We start from the raw sequence: 17,576 nt of genomic DNA, 5'->3' as shown, positions 1-17,576 counted from the left end.
CTGAATTAGCCCCTTTGTTGTCAGGTTAGACCACATAATTTACACTCCCAGTTTTAGAACACTTCCAAGTTTCCCATTTTTATTGAAATGTAAGAAATTCAAGTCCAGTGAATTGCCTGAAATGATAAGAAGTACCATTTAAACTGCTAAAGAGTAAAGTTTAGGTTAGCAAAAATGAATAATAACTAGAGATGTGCACCGGACATTTTTCGGGTTTTGTGTTTCGGTTTTGGATTTGGTTCCGCGGCCGTGTTTTGGATTCGGACGCGTTTTGGCAAAACCTCCCTGAAAAATTTTTGGCGGATTCGGGTGTGTTTTGGATTCAGGTGTTTTTTTTCAAAAAACCCTCAAAAACAGCTTAAATCATAGAATTTGGGGGTAATTTTGATCCCATAGTATTATTAACCTCAGTAACCATAATTTCCACTCACTTCCAGTCTATTCTGAACACCTCACACCTCACAATATTATTTTTAGTCCTAAAATTTGCACCGAGGTCGCTGGATGACTAAGCTAAGCGACCCAAGTGGCCGACACAAACACCTGGCCCATTTAGGAGTGGCACTGCAGTGTCAGACAGGATGGCACTTAAAAAAATTGTCCCCAAACATCACATGATGAAAAGATAAATTAAAGAAAAAAGAGGTGCAAGATGGAATTGTCCTTGGGCCCTCCCACCCACCCTTATGTTGTATAAACAGGACATGCACACTTTAACAAACCCATCATTTCAGTGACAGGGTCTGCCACACGACTGTGGCTGAAATGACTGGTTGGTTTGGGCCCCCACCAAAAAAGAAGCAATCAATCTCTCCTTGCACAAACTGGCTCTACAGAGGCAAGATGTCCACCTCCTCCTCATCGTCCGATTCCTCACCCCTTTCACTGTGTACATCCCTCTCCTCACAGATTATTAATTCGTCCCCACTGGAATCCACCATCTCAGGTCCCTGTGTACTTTCTGGAGGCAATTGCTGGTGAATGTCTCCACGGAGGAATTGATTATAATTCATTTTGATGAACATCATCTGCTCCACATTTTCTGGAAGTAACCTCGTACGCCGATTGCTGACAAGGTGACCGGCTGCACTAAACACTTTATCGGAGTACACACTGGAGGGGGGGGGGGGGCAACTTAGGTAAAATAAAGCCAGTTTGTGCAAGGGCCTCCAAATTGCCTCTTTTTCCTGCCAGTATACGTACGGACTGTCTGACGTGCCTACTTGGATGCGGTCACTCATATAATCCTCCACCATTCTTTCAATGGTGACAGAATCATATGCAGTGACAGTAGACGACATGTCAGTAATCGTTGGCAGGTCCTACAGTCCGGACCAGATGTCAGCACTCGCTCCAGACTGCCCTGTATCACCGCCAGCGGGTGGGCTCGGAATTCTTAGCCTTTTCCTCGCAGCCCCAGTTGCGGGAGAATGTGAAGGAGGAGCTGTTGACGGGTCACATTCCGCTTGACTTGACAAGTGTCTCACCAGCAGGTCTTTGAACATCTGCAGACTTGTGTCTGCTGGAAAGAGAGATACAACGTAGGCTTTAAATCTAGGATCGAGCACGGTGGCCAAAATGTAGTGCTCTGATTTCAACAGATTGACCACCCGTTAATCCTTGTTAAGCGAATTAAGGGCCCCATCCACAAGTCCCACATGCCTAGCGGAATCGCTCCGTTTCAGCTCCTCCTTCAATCTCTCCAGTTTCTTCTGCAAAAGCCTGATGAGGGGAATGACCAGACTCAGGTTGGCAGTGTCTGAACTGACTTCACGTGTGGCAAGTTCAAAGGGTTGCAGAACCTTGCACAACGTTGAAATCATTCTCCACTGCGCTTGAGTCAGGTGCATTCCCCCTCCTTTGCCTATATCGTAGGTAGATGTATAGGCTTGAATGGCCTTTTGCGCTGCTCCTCCATCCTCTGAAGCATATAGAGGGTTGAATTCCACCTCGTTACCACCTCTTGCTTCAGCTGATGGCGGGGCAGGTTCAGGAGTGTTTGCTGGTGCTCCAGTCTTTGGCACGCGGTGGCTGAATGCCGAAAGTGGCCCGCAATTCTTCGGGCCACCGACAGCATCTATTGCACGCCCCTGTCATTTTTTCAAAAAATTCTGCACCACCAAGTTCAATGTATGTGCAAAACATGGGACGTGCTGGAATTTGCCCACATGTAATGCACGCACAATATTGGTGGCGTTGTCACAAATCCCCAGGAAAGTCCAACTGGGGTAAGCCATTCTGCGATGATGTTCCTCAGTTTCCGTAAGAGGTTGTCAGCTGTGTGCCTCTTATGAAAAGGGTGATACAAAGCGTAGCCTGCCTAGGAACGATTTGGCGTTTGCGAGATGCTGCTACTGGTGCCGCCGCTGCTGTTCTTGCTGCGGGAGGCAATACATCTACCCAGTGGGCTGTCACAGTCATATAGTCCTGAGTCTGCCCTGCTCCACTTGTCCACATGTCCGTGGTTAAGTGGACATTGGGTACAACTGCATTTTTTAGGACACTGGTGACTCTTTTTTTGACGTCTGTGTACATTCTTGGTATCGCCTGCCTAGAGAAATGGAACCTAGATGGTATTTGGTACCGGGGACACAGTACCTCAAGCAATTCTCTAATTCCCTGTGAATTAACGGTGGATACCGGACACACGTCTAACACCAACGCAGCTGCCAAGACCTGAGTTATCCGCTTTGCAGCAGGATGACTGCTGGGATATTTCATCTTCCTCGCAAAGGACTGTTGGACAGTCAATTGCTTACTGGAAGTAGTACAAGTGGTCTTCCTACTTCCCCTCTGGGATGACGATCGACTCCCAGCAGCAACAACAGCAGTGCCAGAAGCAGTAGGTGTTACACTCAAGGATGCATCGGAGGAATCCCAGGCAGGAGAGGACTCGTCAGACTTGCCAGTGACATGGCCTGCAGGACTATTGGTTTTCCTGTCTAATGAGGAAATTGACACTGAGGGAGTTGGTGGTGTGGTTTGCAGGAGCTTGGTTACAAGAGGAAGGGATTTAGTTGACAGTGGACTGCTTCCGCTGTCACCCAAAGTTTTTGAACTTGTCAATGACTTCTGATGAATGCGCTCCAGGTGACGTATAAGGGAGGATGTTCCTAGGTGGTTAACGTCCTTACCCCTACTTATTACAGCTTGACAAAGGCAACACACGGCTTGACACCTGTTGTCCGCATTTCTGTTAAAATAATTCCACACCGAAGACGTGATTTTTTTTGTAATTTGACCAGGCATGTCAATGGCTATATTCCTCCCACGGACAACAGGTGTCTCCCCGGGTGCCTGACTTAAACAAACCACCTCACCATCAGAATCCTCCTTGTCAATTTCCTCCTCAGCGCCAGCAACACCCATATCCTCATCCTGGTGTACTTCAACAGTGACATCTTCATTTTGACTATCAGGAACTGGACTGCGGGTGCTCCTTCCAGCACTTGCAGGGGGCATGCAAATGGTGGAAGGCGCCACCTCTTCCCGTCCAGTGTTGGGAAGGTCAGGCATCGCAAACCGACACAATTGGACTCTCCTTGGGGATTTGTGATTTAGAAGAACGCACAGTTCTTTGCTGTGCTTTTGCCAGCTTAAGTCTTTTCATTTTTCTAGCGGGAGGATGAGTGCTTCCATCCTCATGTGAAGCTGAACCACTAGCCATGAACATAGGCCAGGCCCTATGTCGTTCCTTGCCACTCCGTGTCGTAAATGGCATATTGGCAAGTTTACACTTCTCCTCAGACGCTTTTAATTTAGATTTTTGGGTCATTTTACTGAACTTTTGTTTTTTGGATTTTACATGCTCTCTACTATGACATTGGGCATCGGCCTTGGCAGACGACGTTGATGGCATTTCATCATCTCGGCCATGACTAGTGGCAGCAGCTTCAGCACAAGGTGGAAGTGGATCTTGATCTTTCCCTATTTTACCCTCCACATTTTTGTTCTCCATTTTTTTATGTGTGGAATTATATGCCAGTAATATATCAATAGCAATGGCCTACTGTACTGTACTATATATGTATACTGTTGGTCACCAAAATGCTGCACTGTAATACTATATATACTGCTCACAAAAATGCTGCACAGATATGGAATGGATACATGCAGTGACACAGAGCTGCAAGATACAGCAATGGCCTACTGTACACAACTATATACTGTTGGGTCACCAAAATGCTGCACTGTAATACTAGTATATATACTGCTCACAAAAATGCCGCACAGATATGGAATGGATACGTGCAGTGACGCAGCGCTGCAAGATACAGCAATGGCCTACTGTACACAACTATATACTGTTGGGTCACCAAAATGCTGCACTGTAATACTATATATACTGCTCACAAAAATGCTGCACAGATATGGAATGGATACTTGCAGTGATACAGAGCTGCAAGATACAGCAATGGCCTACTGTACTGTACTGCTATAATTATTATACTGGTGGTCCCCAGTCCCCACAATGCAGCACACTGATCAGATATTTGAAGCACACTGAGCACAGATATTTGCTGCACACTGAGCACAGATATGGAGCGTTTTCAGGCAGAGAACGTAGATATTTTCAGCACACTGAGCACAGATTATTTGCAGCACACTGAGCACAGATATTTGCAGCACACTGAGCACAGATTACAGAGCTTTTCAGGGAGAGAACGCAGCCACGTCCTCTCCGTTCAATCTCCAAAGCACGAGTGAAAATGGCGGCGACGCGCGGCTCCTTACAAAGAATATGAATCTTGTGAGAATCTGACAGCGGGATGATGACGTTCGGGCGCGTTCTGGTTAACCGAGAAAGGCGGGAGGATCCGAGGCTGCCTCGGACCCGTGTAAAATAGGTGAAGTTCGGGGGGGTTCGGATCCCGAGGAACCGAACCCGCTCATCTCTAATAATAACATACCCTTTTCAGGGAACAAGCAATGGGTAAAGAACTGAAGTTCTGCAGCAATGAAAAAGAGGCTGTCCTGGGCCATGAGGCACAGTGGACTACTGAAGATGGGAAGAACTTGTTATAGACTGATGAATAATTTAAAAAAAAAATCTTTGGTTCGTCGTGCAGGGTTTTCTTGCAGAACTGAGTAGGCGAAAGGATGATTCCACAGTGTGTTTAAGCCCAAACTTTAAAAGGGCAATGCTTTCAATAATTATAGACCCCATATTTTGGTATTAAAAGTATTGCCCTTTTAAATTATGAGCTTAAACAAGTAAGTCGCTGATTAGTAAATAAACTGTTACTTAAACTGTCAATCATGTATGAGGAATCATAATGGTCTGGGGCTCTATTGCTGGAACCCAGGGCAGACATTGGCATATTTATAATGGGTGCAGGGTTGCCAGAGACCTGCACATGCACAATAGGTGCTGCAACAAAGCTAGAGCCTATTGTGCTACCAGAGAGGGGCCTTCACGGAGTCCACACACTGGCATTTTTCTCTCTTAAAACATCCCTGCCATTAGGTCTATGCCTAGTTGGTTAAGGGTTTATCCTACAGGGAGATCATGACCCAGACATATAGCCTAAACCTAACCCCCCATCATCACTGACTAAACCTCACCATGCCTCCCCTGCAGCCTAACCCCCCTGGGGGTGCCTAATGCTAACCCCCCTCTCCGCAGCCTAACCCTAACCTACACCACCCCAATTCCCTAACCCGCCAGCTGTTCTTTTGGCCGGGATGCTGGCTGTCAGGATTCCGGCATCTGTCTCCTGCCCCTTTTGGACTTCCGGCATTGGGATTCCAATGGGTGTTGGGATTCCAGCATTAGTATTTCAACTTCCGGGATCTCAAAAGCTGGCATCTTTACCACATCCCATTTATTGCTTTATGTTTTAATTTCAGAGTATATTGAGACATCAAACTGCATAAATGTCAATAAAAACTGAAAAAAATGTGAGTGTTCTAAAACGTTTGACTAGTACTGTAAATAGCAATAAAATCAAATACCTTCCATAACTCACTCATGCCTTCCATAACCAATTAATGCCTTACATAACCCCTTCATACCATTCATTACTTGCTCTTCTCTTCTATAACCCACTCATGCCTTCCATAACCCCTTCTTGCCTTCCATAACCCACTCATGCCTTCCAAAACCCCTTCATGCCTTCCATAACCTGCTCTTCCCTTCCAAAACCTGCTCATGCCTTCCATAACCCCTTCTTGCCTTCCATAACCCACTCATGCCTTCCAAAACCCCTTCATGCCTTCCATAACCTGCTCTTCCCTTCCAAAACCTGCTCATGCCTTCCATAACCAATTCATGCCCTCCATAACCCTTTCATGCCCTCCATAACCTGCTCTCCTCTTTCATAACCTGCTCATGCCCTCCATAACCGCTTCATGCTCTCCATAACCTCCAATTCCCTTCCATAACCCGCTCATGCCTTCCATAACCCCTTCATGCCTTTCATAACTAATTTCTGCCTTCCATAACCCGTTCATGCCTTCCATAACCTGTTTTTGCCTTTCATAGCACGTCATACCTTCCATAACCTGTACTGCAAAATCACTACTGATCCTCATCCCACTTCTTATATCAGATACTTAGGGGGAAGTGTATCAAACCTTCTAAAGAGTGGAGAAGCAACCAATCCGCTTCTATTTATCATTTAATATAATGCACTTCATAATTGCTATCTAAAAGCTAAATGGTTGCTATGGTCACTTGTTCAATTCTCTGCTCTAGTAATATTTCCTTATAGAATCCATGACCATCAGACATACATTAGAATTTTATTAAATAAACTTATTGGTATAGGAGTTAAGAGTATTTATTCAGAGCCGGCCCTAACCAATATGATGCCCTAGGCAAGATTTTGGCTGGTGCCCCCTAGCACCGCCACTAATTCTGCAGGAGATTCCTGCCATGAGTCAGCTGGCAGCTCTGCTAACGTCGGGCGCCTTTTGTTTATGAAAATGCATCATATTATTTGCATTACTATGTGGCTAGGATGCACAAGCAGCTTCTGTTGATTAAAATGATATACAGCATGCCTATATTCTGTGTGCGACTGCGGCTGTATCTGCATATGAAATGCTACATTACAGTGATTTCCAGGAATACACTGCAACGTAGCATTTTGTATGCAGATAAAGCCGCAGTCACACACAGAATATAGGCATGCCGCATATCATTTTAATCAGCAGAAGCTGCTGGTGCCCCTAAGCATACCAAATGCCCTAGGCATTTGCCTAGTTTGCCTATGCCTAAGGCCGGCTCTGTATTTATTAGTATATTTTTTATATTTATTAGTATATTTACAGTGTGTAGTGAGGATTGGCTGTAGAATCTGCAAACAGGTCTGCAGTAAGACCATATAAACAGTCTGATCTGCTGAGGATTGGACAAGTGTGTACCCAGCTTCACAGCAAGGAAGTCAGACTCTGCAAAGATTCCTCAGGCATTCCCACAGGCAGAGACATGTTACACTAATCTGGAGCCCCAAACATTCATTATCTGTGTGCCTAATATTGATAGGTATAACAGGGAATTTCTGTGCTTACACATAATAACCTGCTGCTGTTTGTATGTCATGATCCAGAGTTATATATAATATTTTTATTGCACCACTGTCATTCATAAGGAAGCTTCCTAAAAATATTTTTTCCAAATGATTCATATGTTTTAGAAAAATCAGCCACAGCTAATTATGCAATCATTCAGTACAATGAATTATCTTCCCTATGTCTCTGGCAAAACGTATTAGAATGCACTATATAATGGTTCCCTTTTGAATCTATAGTTAGCCTTTTTCTGCCTGAAGTCTACAAGAAGTATATATTACATTAGAAATGGTGATATACTTACTGGTAGATGCCATTGACAGATCCACTTGAATACCCTATACCTTTATTGCAGGGATGGGGAACCTTTGGCCCTCCAGCTGTGTTTGAACTACACATCCCAGCATGCCCTGCAACTGTTTTAGCATGGCCAAATAGCAAAACTTTAGCAAGGCATGCTGGTATGTGTAGTTCAACAACAGCTGCAGGGCCAAAGGTTCCCCACCCCTGCTTTATTGGTTCTTCGGCACTCTGCTCTATACTCAGCCTGGTTCAGGACATAGCACAAATTGATACTCCTCCCTTGAAATGTCTCTTTGAGTGATCCGACTAAGGAGCTATGAGCTGTGTCGGACTGGGGCATGAAGGGCCTACAAGGGGAATGCAGTGGTAGGGGTCCATGTTTAAGGTTGTGTCCAGTCTCCAAAGGGAGTGTGGCAAGCCGCCATATTGACTTGCCTAACCATTAGATAGTGTATGGGCAGAGCCCCTTGATAAATATATATAGTAAATACTGTTAGGAGAGGCCTTTCAGGACCATCTTGACAGCAATTTGGTCGGAATCTTGGAGCTCTTGCACTCCATTACATCTGGCCCCTAATGCGGTAATATAACGTTATTCTTTTTAATTGAGTAAAGTCAACCCAAACTTGTGTTTTTATCTTATCTTCTTTCAAAATAATCCAGAAAAGACGCAGCAAAGTAGACATATACAAAGAAAAGAAAGGATATACACAATTTTTCTTTAAAGAACAGGTGAAGTTGCCCATAGCAACTACTTGTGCACTCTAGACGGTGTAACCCCGACATGTCCACATATTATTCATATACCTTCATTCCAATTGAATATACTTTTATTAAATGAACTTATTAATTTAGGAGTTAAGTATATTTATTAAACAAATAATGCAGGAAATCCCCTGAGAATGTAAGTATCCTTTGGTTATATTACAGGGGTTCCATAATATTGATTGCAATAGCAGCCCCCATAGGTTTCTATGGGGGTAGCTATATTCTGAAATTTACTGAAATGTGAATCATTCCAGAGCTTCACCCTGGTAACTGGTGTCATCTTAAGATGGCGTTAGATATGTATAGACTACATATTGCAGATTTTACCAGGCGATGAATGCTCCATGATGGTAACAGCAGATGGCGCCCAATCAATACTGCTGGATTGGAGGTCATCAAGCAAGGAGGATAAGAGGGAGCTTTCCAGAGACTTTGTTACAGTGGCAAAGAGACGGGGGTAGGTATAAAATTATTTAACTGACAGGATCAATTGTTAGTTTCTTAAGCAATGTGGAGGATCCAAGATGAGTTAATCTGGGTACACACAATTCGTTGGTGTGTCCCATCGACGATGTGATGTGATGTGATGTAACAATGCATTGCACTGCCGTACACATAATAGAGTATATCGTACGATGCCATGGTGTCTCATAATACATACTGCATGTAAAATAAATTGTGTCATGACTCATCTGTGGAATCATCCCATATAATGTACAGCACATTAGGAGTCACTATTTCAAGTGACTTAAGAGCAGGAAAGCAATGCCACAAAGCAATGAGAAAGGCAAGTCAGATGCTTGGTTGCATAGGGAGAGGAATCAGTAGCAGGAAAAAATAAGTAATAATGCCACTGTATAGGTCATTGGTACGGCCTCATCTGGAATACTGTGTCCAGTTCTGGAGACCATATCTCCAGAAGGATATAAATACTTTAGAGAGTGTACAAAGAAGGGCAACTAAAATGGAGCATGGCCTACATCACATAACTTAACCGGAAAGGCTAAAAGATCTTAACATGTATAGTTTGGAGGAGAGAAGGGAAAGGGGGGACATGATAGAAACTTTCAAATATACCAAGGGTTTTAACAAAGTTCAGGAGGGAAACATTCTTCGAAGGAAGAAGAGTATTAGAACTCGAGGACATACACTGAAACTGGAGGGAGGCAGGTTCAGGGGAAATTTAAGGAAAACTTACTTCACAGAAAGGGTAGTGGACAAGTGGAATAGCCTCCCATCAGAGGTGGTAGAGGCTAAGGGGTATATGCAATAGCGGGCGAATCGGCAAAAAAGGCGAATTCCGGGCCGTTTTCGCCTCCAAAAATCAATTCGCCTATGCAGTGCAGTCATTTTTCGCAAAAAAACGGCCCGTCAAAATTCGCCTTTTCTCAATTCGCGTTTTTCCGAATTCGCCTTTTCTGCAATGGTACAGATGCTGCAATTCGCCTCCAGCATATTCAATTCAAGTTTGGAAATTCGCCTGCAGTGCTTTTAGACAGCAAATTCGCGATTTTCCATCCGCCACACTTTGGAGGGTGAAAACAAATAAAAAAATTTTAAACATGGTTTTTTTGGTGTTTTTTTTTTTTGGAATAGTAGATCTATTTATATTAGAAGGGATTAGGTTTTTTTTTTTTTTTTTGGGGAGGCACAAATATTATTTATATATTTTTTAAAATATTTTTTTTTTATTTTTTTTTTTTAATTGCTGGAACGGTAAAATCAGGAAAAAAAATGGCGTGGGGTCCCCCCTCCAAAGCATAACCAGCCTCGGGCTCATTGAGCTGGTCCTGGTTCTAAAAATACAGGGAAAAAATTGACAGGGGATCCCCCGTATTTTTAAAACCAGCACCGGGCTCTGCGCCTGATGCTGGTGCCAAAAATACGGGGGACAAAACGAGTAGGGGTCCCCCGTATTTTTAACACCAGCATCGGGCTCCACTAGCTGGACAGATAATGCCACAGCCGGGGGTCACTTTTATACAGTGCCCTGCGGCCGTGGCATCAAATATCCAACTAGTCACCCCTGGCCGGGGTACCCTGGGGGAGTGGGGACCCCTTCAATCAAGGGGTCCCCCCCCCCCCAGCCACCCAAGGGCCAGGGGTGAAGCCCGAGGCTGTCCCCCCCCATCCAATGGGCTGCGGATGGGAGGGCTGATAGCCTTTGTGTAAAAAAAAAGATATTGTTTTTTCCATTAGTACTACAAGTCCCAGCAAGCCTCCCCCGCAAGCTGGTACTTGGAGAACCACAAGTACCAGCATGCGGGAGAAAAACGGGCCCGCTGGTACCTGTAGTACTACTGAAAAAAAAATACCCAAATAAAAACAGGACACAGACACCGTCGACAGTAAAACTTTATTACACACTGCCGACACACACATACTTACCTATGTTCACACGCCGACATCGGTCCTCTTCTCCATGTAGAATCCCGGGGTACCTGAAAATAAAAGATCAATATACTCACCTCAACAGGCTCCAGAGATAAATCCACGTACTTGGCAAAAAAACAAACCGCATTTACCCGCTCCATAACGGACTGAAAGGTGTCCCATGCTGACACATGGGACACCTTTCCACGATTAAGATCTGTCAGTGACAGTTGTCACTGACAGGTCTCTAAGCCAATCAGGAAGCGCAAATTCGTTGCGCTCACCTGATTGGCTGATCGCTGTGACAGCGCATCGCACAGCTCCCTCCATTATATTCAATGGTGGGAACTTAGCGGCTAGCGGTGAGGTCACCCGCCGGTCAGCGGTGACCGGCGGGTGACCCCACCGCTAGCCGCTAAGTTCCCACCATTGAAAGTAATGGAGCGGCTTTGCAAGGCGCTGTCAGAGTACAGACGGCGTCCAGCCAATCAGATGAGCGCCACGGCAGTAGCGCTTCCTGATTGGCTGAAGGGACATCAGTGACAGGAGTCACGTGATGTCCCTGCATTCGTGGGAAGGGGTCTGATGTGAAAACATTGGACCCCTTTCATTAGTCCGGTATGGCTCGTGTTCGGTTTGTTTTTTTAACAAAGTACGTGGATTTACCTCTGGACCTCTGGACGCTGGAAGGTGAGTATAATTTTTTTGACAGGTACCCTCGGATCGTCGGAGATCGTTGCAGTCGGCGTGTCAACACAGGTAAGTATGTGTGTGTCGGCGTATGAAATAAAGTTGTACTATCAAGGTGTGTGTGTCCTGTTTTTATTTGGGTATTTTTTTCCCAGTAGTACTACAGGTACCAGCGGGCCCGTTTTTCTCCCGCATGCTGGTACTTGTGGTTCTCCAAGTACCAGCTTGCGGGGGAGGCTTGCTGGGACTTGTAGTACTAATGGAAAAAACAATATCTTTTTTTTACACAAAGGCTATCAGCCCTCCCATCCGCAGCCCATTGGATGGGGGGGGACAGCCTCGGGCTTCACCCCTGGCCCTTGGGTGGCTGGGGGGGGGGGGACCCCTTGATTGAAGGGGTCCCCACTCCCCCAGGGTACCCCGGCCAGGGGTGACTAGTTGGATATTTGATGCCACGGCCGCAGGGCACTGTATAAAAGTGACCCCCGGCTGTGGCATTATCTGTCCAGCTAGTGGAGCCCGATGCTGGTGTTAAAAATACGGGGGACCCCTACTCGTTTTGTCCCCCGTATTTTTGGCACCAGCATCAGGCGCAGAGCCCGGTGCTGGTTTTAAAAATACGGGGGATCCCCTGTCAATTTTTCCCCGCATTTTTAGAACCAGGACCAGCTCGATGAGCCCGAGGCTGGTTATGCTTTGGAGGGGGGACCCCACGCCATTTTTTTCCCTGATTTTACCGTTCCAGCCATTGGGCAGGAAGGCGAATTCACTACGCCCACTGCTCGCCGATTGGCCGGAATCCGCCTGCGGGAGGGGCGAATCAGTTTTACATTGAATATAGTGAAACCAGGGTCCCGGCGACAGGGCTGCGGCTGGCGATAGCGGGCGAATCATACAGAGGCGGATCTAATGCCGCGATTCGCCCGCTATTGCATATACCCCTAAGACTGTTGAGCAATTTAAACATGCTTGGGATAGCTTCGGATTCTTAAACACTAATCTATTAACATTATAGTTTTTTCACTGGTATGCTGCACTGGGCTTGTCTGGTTTATTCTGATTTTTTTGGGGTGCCACTCCCTGCACCTAGGTATAGCGCTATGTCCCCCCAATATATATACAGAGAGGCTTTGATGTGGCTTGGGGGCTTACACATACATTTGCACAGATATATGTAACCGAGATCTCTGAATTCTAAGATATTGTATGGGATTTAAATTTGGTCACTGCTATCATTCAGGGTGCTGGGGGAAACAAAATGTGTTTTTTTTTCTTGGCCATAAATACCCCTCCCTTTCAAGCACCTGAATGATATCACTAAGCTAATTGAGCATCCACCACTATATTTGCTTATATGAATATCCTTACAAAGAATTAAGGTTCAAAAATGGTTGAGATTACCTAAAGGATAAAAAAGGGGCAGACTAGATGGGCCAAGTGGTACTTATCTGCGGTCAAATTCTATGTTTCTATGTTTCACATCAGATGAAACAATTCAATGAATGACTGGTGGGAACAATGGATTGCTGGTACTTACTATATTTTGTGCATGATATATCGTTCTAATGCGCATTGAGATTATATATTGTAAGATATATCACATAGAGCAGTGATCACAAACCTGGCCACCGGAGACTCTGTTACCACTCACCAGACTTCACAGGAGAGGCGCGCGCTGCGTACCCCTCCCCTTCCGTCCCTCATACAGGAGCAGCACCGGTGGAGGTAGAAGAGAAAGAAGAATCCAGCAGTGGTGAGCACTGTTGGGGGCATTGTATCTGGCACTGCTGGGGGCATTATATCTGACACTGGTGGGGGCATTGTATCTGGCACTGCTAGGGGCATTGTATCTGGCAGTGTGTGGGGCATTGTATCTGGCACTGTTGTAGGCAGTGTATTTGGCACTGGTGGGGACATTATGTGTAACTGGCACTGTGGGGGGCATTACGTGTAACTGGCACTGTTGGGGCATTACATGTGCCTGGCACTATGCTGGAGACATCATGTGTATCTGGCAGTATGCTGGGGGCATCACTTGTAACAAGCACTACTGTGGGCATTATGTGTAACTAATATATAGTTGCAAGGCCACACTCACTTTCACAGGAGTGCGTGCGCCAAAGGTGTGAAGGGGGGTTGGGAATGAAGGAGAGGAACTTCAAGAAATATCATTAGGGTTCAAGTAGTTCTTGAGCTGGCCCAGGGCAATATGTATGGCACTACTGTGTGCATTATGTATGGCACTACTGTGTGCATTATGTATGGTACTACTACTGTGAGCATTCTATACACACCTTTCGCACAGCAGGACCCGCACATAGGGATTACCTGCCCTATCCAACATGCAAGCAAGAGGCAGCAGCAGAAGGAACATTCCGTTATTAGCCAGTTTTTAATTTTTCAAAAATTTTAGTAGCTCTTTCAGAGGTTTAATTTTTCTCAAGTACCACCAGGGTTGTACTGGCCCACAGGGGTAAGGGGGAAATCACTGGTGGGCCCAACTGCCTGGGGACCCACCCCCTCCGCTAGGGATCAGGTTCCAGACTAAGCTGTTACTAATCTAGTACATTATCATGCATGCACTACAGTATTTACTGTTTATATTTATCTAGGGGACCAACCCATGCAAAATGGTTAGGCAAACCAATGTGGCGGCTGGGCACACCACCTCTAGAGACTGGCCACACCCCTAAACAAGGGCCTCTACGACTGTATTTCCCAGGTGAGCCCTACATTCCCCAGTCCGACCCTGAGTACCACACACCCCAATTAAGGTTGGAGACCACTGGCATAGAGTATACCCAGCCTTAGTGATCCTTATGACATCTACATCTACTAGACACCCAGGTGAGTGCTAGTGCATAACCATAAGAAACTATATGTTAGCTTTCAATCTTATTGACACTTTTGAAATGAAACAAGCAGACTAAAGGCCTCCATACTGTACATCTGACTGCCATTTTCCTGATTCCCTGACCTGACCTGAACCCAACCAATTGGTCCTCCCGATCAGTGATCAATTGAGGAATTGGGGAACTGTTAGAAATCCCTAATTTGCAGGTCCCGACTATATGAACTGGTTGGTGACTAGAGGGTCGAATTTGAGAACCAATTACACACTATATAAGCATAATTTCTAGCACAATAGAGAGCTGTAGGGAGGCGTTGTCCCATCCATCCCCTCTCAGCTTTCACTGGCTGTATTCTAGACACAGCCATAACCTAATTTCTCTACCCAGAGAGCACCTTAAGCTTCTGGAGCTGACAGCACTCCCACTTGAGCCTCCTCCCCCCCCCTCCCACACACACACGTGATTCTCAACCCCCTTCCCATCCCCTCTTATGCACTTGCAACCCTTTCCCCCAAACAGAGAGGTAAAGAGTGGATGGTGACAAAGGTGAAAGAGACTGGAAGGAGGGGTCAGGGATGGAAGCCAGACATACAGGGGGATGGTGAAGAGGAAAAGGAAGGACAGCAATGAGAGACAGATGTACGGTATGGAGAGGCAGAGATGTGAAGGTGGAGGAAGACACATTTCAGAACTTGGGATTGAGGCTGCAGAGACATGGGGGGGGGGGGGGGGGTGGCTTGAGGCTGTAAGGAACATTGAAGTATACAGCTGGAGAGACTCACAAAGCTGAGGCTATGTTGTGGCCACACTAGCTAGTGACCTGACAAATGCTGAGTCACAAACACTTGTATATAGTATACAAGGCCTCAAGATGAGATGCATTCTGAGGAGCATTGAGTATTATTATTATCATTATCATCATCATCATCATCATCATAACAGTTAACACTATTGACAGTTCATTTATTTTTTAGTAGGATGGTTAATTGTCATTTTTTTCTCATTATCCCCCTGTAGTGTAACTGATGATATTTAATTATGAACATTTTCTGTTAGATCTGCCCAGAAACAGGAGACACAGAACACAGAGATGGACACAGCCGCGCGTCTGGATGCAGCGGACGTATCCATCTGATCTGTGCACGCACACTGGCCACAGTGTGCGTGTGCGTCCCTCCTCCTGGAAGGATGCGGCCGCAAGATGATTGACAGCGGTGGGCATTCAGGGGGTGGCAACAAGGCAAGACGGGCTGAACAGGTTCATGCCTGAAGCATTTTCGAGGTGGCTGCAGGATATCACATGCAGCCGCTCTGAGTAAAAGAATGGCGGCGGGCCGCCTGATAGCGCAGCCAGGCTGCATTGCCAGGGGTCAACCTTAATTCAATGTGTCCGCAATTACATTGCGGATGCATCGTGAGACGGCTCCACACACATGCTGGGTGGCCTTGCACTGTGCTGGGCGGCCTTCAGAATGTGAGGAGATGGACGCAGATCTTGTTTAGTGTTTCCTGTATATAGTGGAGACTCTGATCTTTACATTAATCATCCCTACACTCACATAAAGAGGACACAGAAATATACATTTCCTACTGAGCTGTTTTAGCTGCAATATCATTTTCTGACCAGTATACAGGGCCGGTGCAAGGTTTCTCGGCACCCTAGGCAAAAGTTCTGCCTACTGCCCCTTCCCCCTAACCGGCCTTGAGGTGAAAAGCATACTGCTGCTCTCCCCCAACCCCAGTCTGTTGCATGGCTGCTCTCTTCTCCCCATCTCCATAGTCTGTGTGGATTCCTGCTGCTCTCACCCTCCTTCCCCTACTCTTTTCAATGTCTTCTGTTCTATCCCGTCTACCATCTGTGTGCATGCTGCTGCTCATCCACCCCAGATAGTGTGCATGCCTGCTGCTCATCTCAGCACCCGCCCCCAAAGACTGCTGCTCTCCCCCTCTTTCCTTATCAAGGGGGTAATTCCAAGTTGATCGCGGCAGGAAATTTTTTAGCAGTTGGGCAAAACCATGTGCACTGCAGGGGAGGCAGATATACATGTGCAGAAAGAGTTAAATTTGGGTGGGGTATTTTATTTCTGTGCAGGGTAAATACTGGCTGCTTTATTTTTACACTGCAAATTAGATTGCAGATTGAACACACCCCACCCAAATCTAACTCTCTCTGCACATGTTAAATCTGCCTCCCCTGCGGTGCACATGGTTTTGCCCAACTGCTAACCAAATTCCTGCTGCGATCAACTTGGAATTACCCCCCAAATGCAGACAGTGCACTGTGTAGCCACCTCACCTGCAGGTTGCGATGCAGAAATGGGACTGAGAAGTCTGTGAAAGAGCCTGGAATGATGAGCAGCACCGCATGTCACCCTGCAATCATAGGCGTGCGCAGACCATTTTATTAGGGGGTGCACCGTCAGAGGGGTGTGTCTAGTACAGCCTTTTGGGCGTGTCTAGCACCATCTATTGACGGTCAATGCAATATAAAATATCCACCCTTGTACCAATCCTAATAAAGCAGATACATTGTCAGATGTTGTGGTGTGCTCCAAACAAACACCCCGGATGGCACTCACTGCAATTACATTGCTCCTCCTCAGCCTGGTCGGGCTCCCCCTCTCTTTCCCCTGCAAGCTGCAGCAGCTTACTTACTAGTCAGTCACTCACTGACACTGACAGTCGCAGACTAGTATTGCTGCTGCTGGAAAAACAAGTGACGTGTCAATGTTGCTGCCGACCGCCTGCCAGTATTGAATTTGTCTTCCTAAGAGGAACACTGGCTGCATGCTGATCCTCATCAGTGGCTGGCGTTGGCATGGCATAAAAGGAGAGAGGTGGGCATGTGGCGGGTAGGCGTACGAGCAGCATGACGTAATCACATCACATCACGCTGTTTTTGTACATGGAGGTGGAGCCATGAGTTTGAAAGCTGGTGGCAGTGGCACCCTTGATTAACCCAGGTGTCTGGTCAGTAAGGGTGCAGCACAGAGGGGACAGTAATCAGCTTGCATCAGGCATGTGGACAGATCGCTGCATCAGGCATGTGAGATCGGGGAGCCAGACATTAGGGGG

The sequence above is a fragment of the Pseudophryne corroboree genome, chromosome 8, assembly GCF_028390025.1.
Source record: "Pseudophryne corroboree isolate aPseCor3 chromosome 8, aPseCor3.hap2, whole genome shotgun sequence".
NCBI classification, from domain to species: domain Eukaryota; kingdom Metazoa; phylum Chordata; class Amphibia; order Anura; family Myobatrachidae; genus Pseudophryne; species Pseudophryne corroboree.
This window is presented reverse-complemented; position numbering follows the sequence as displayed.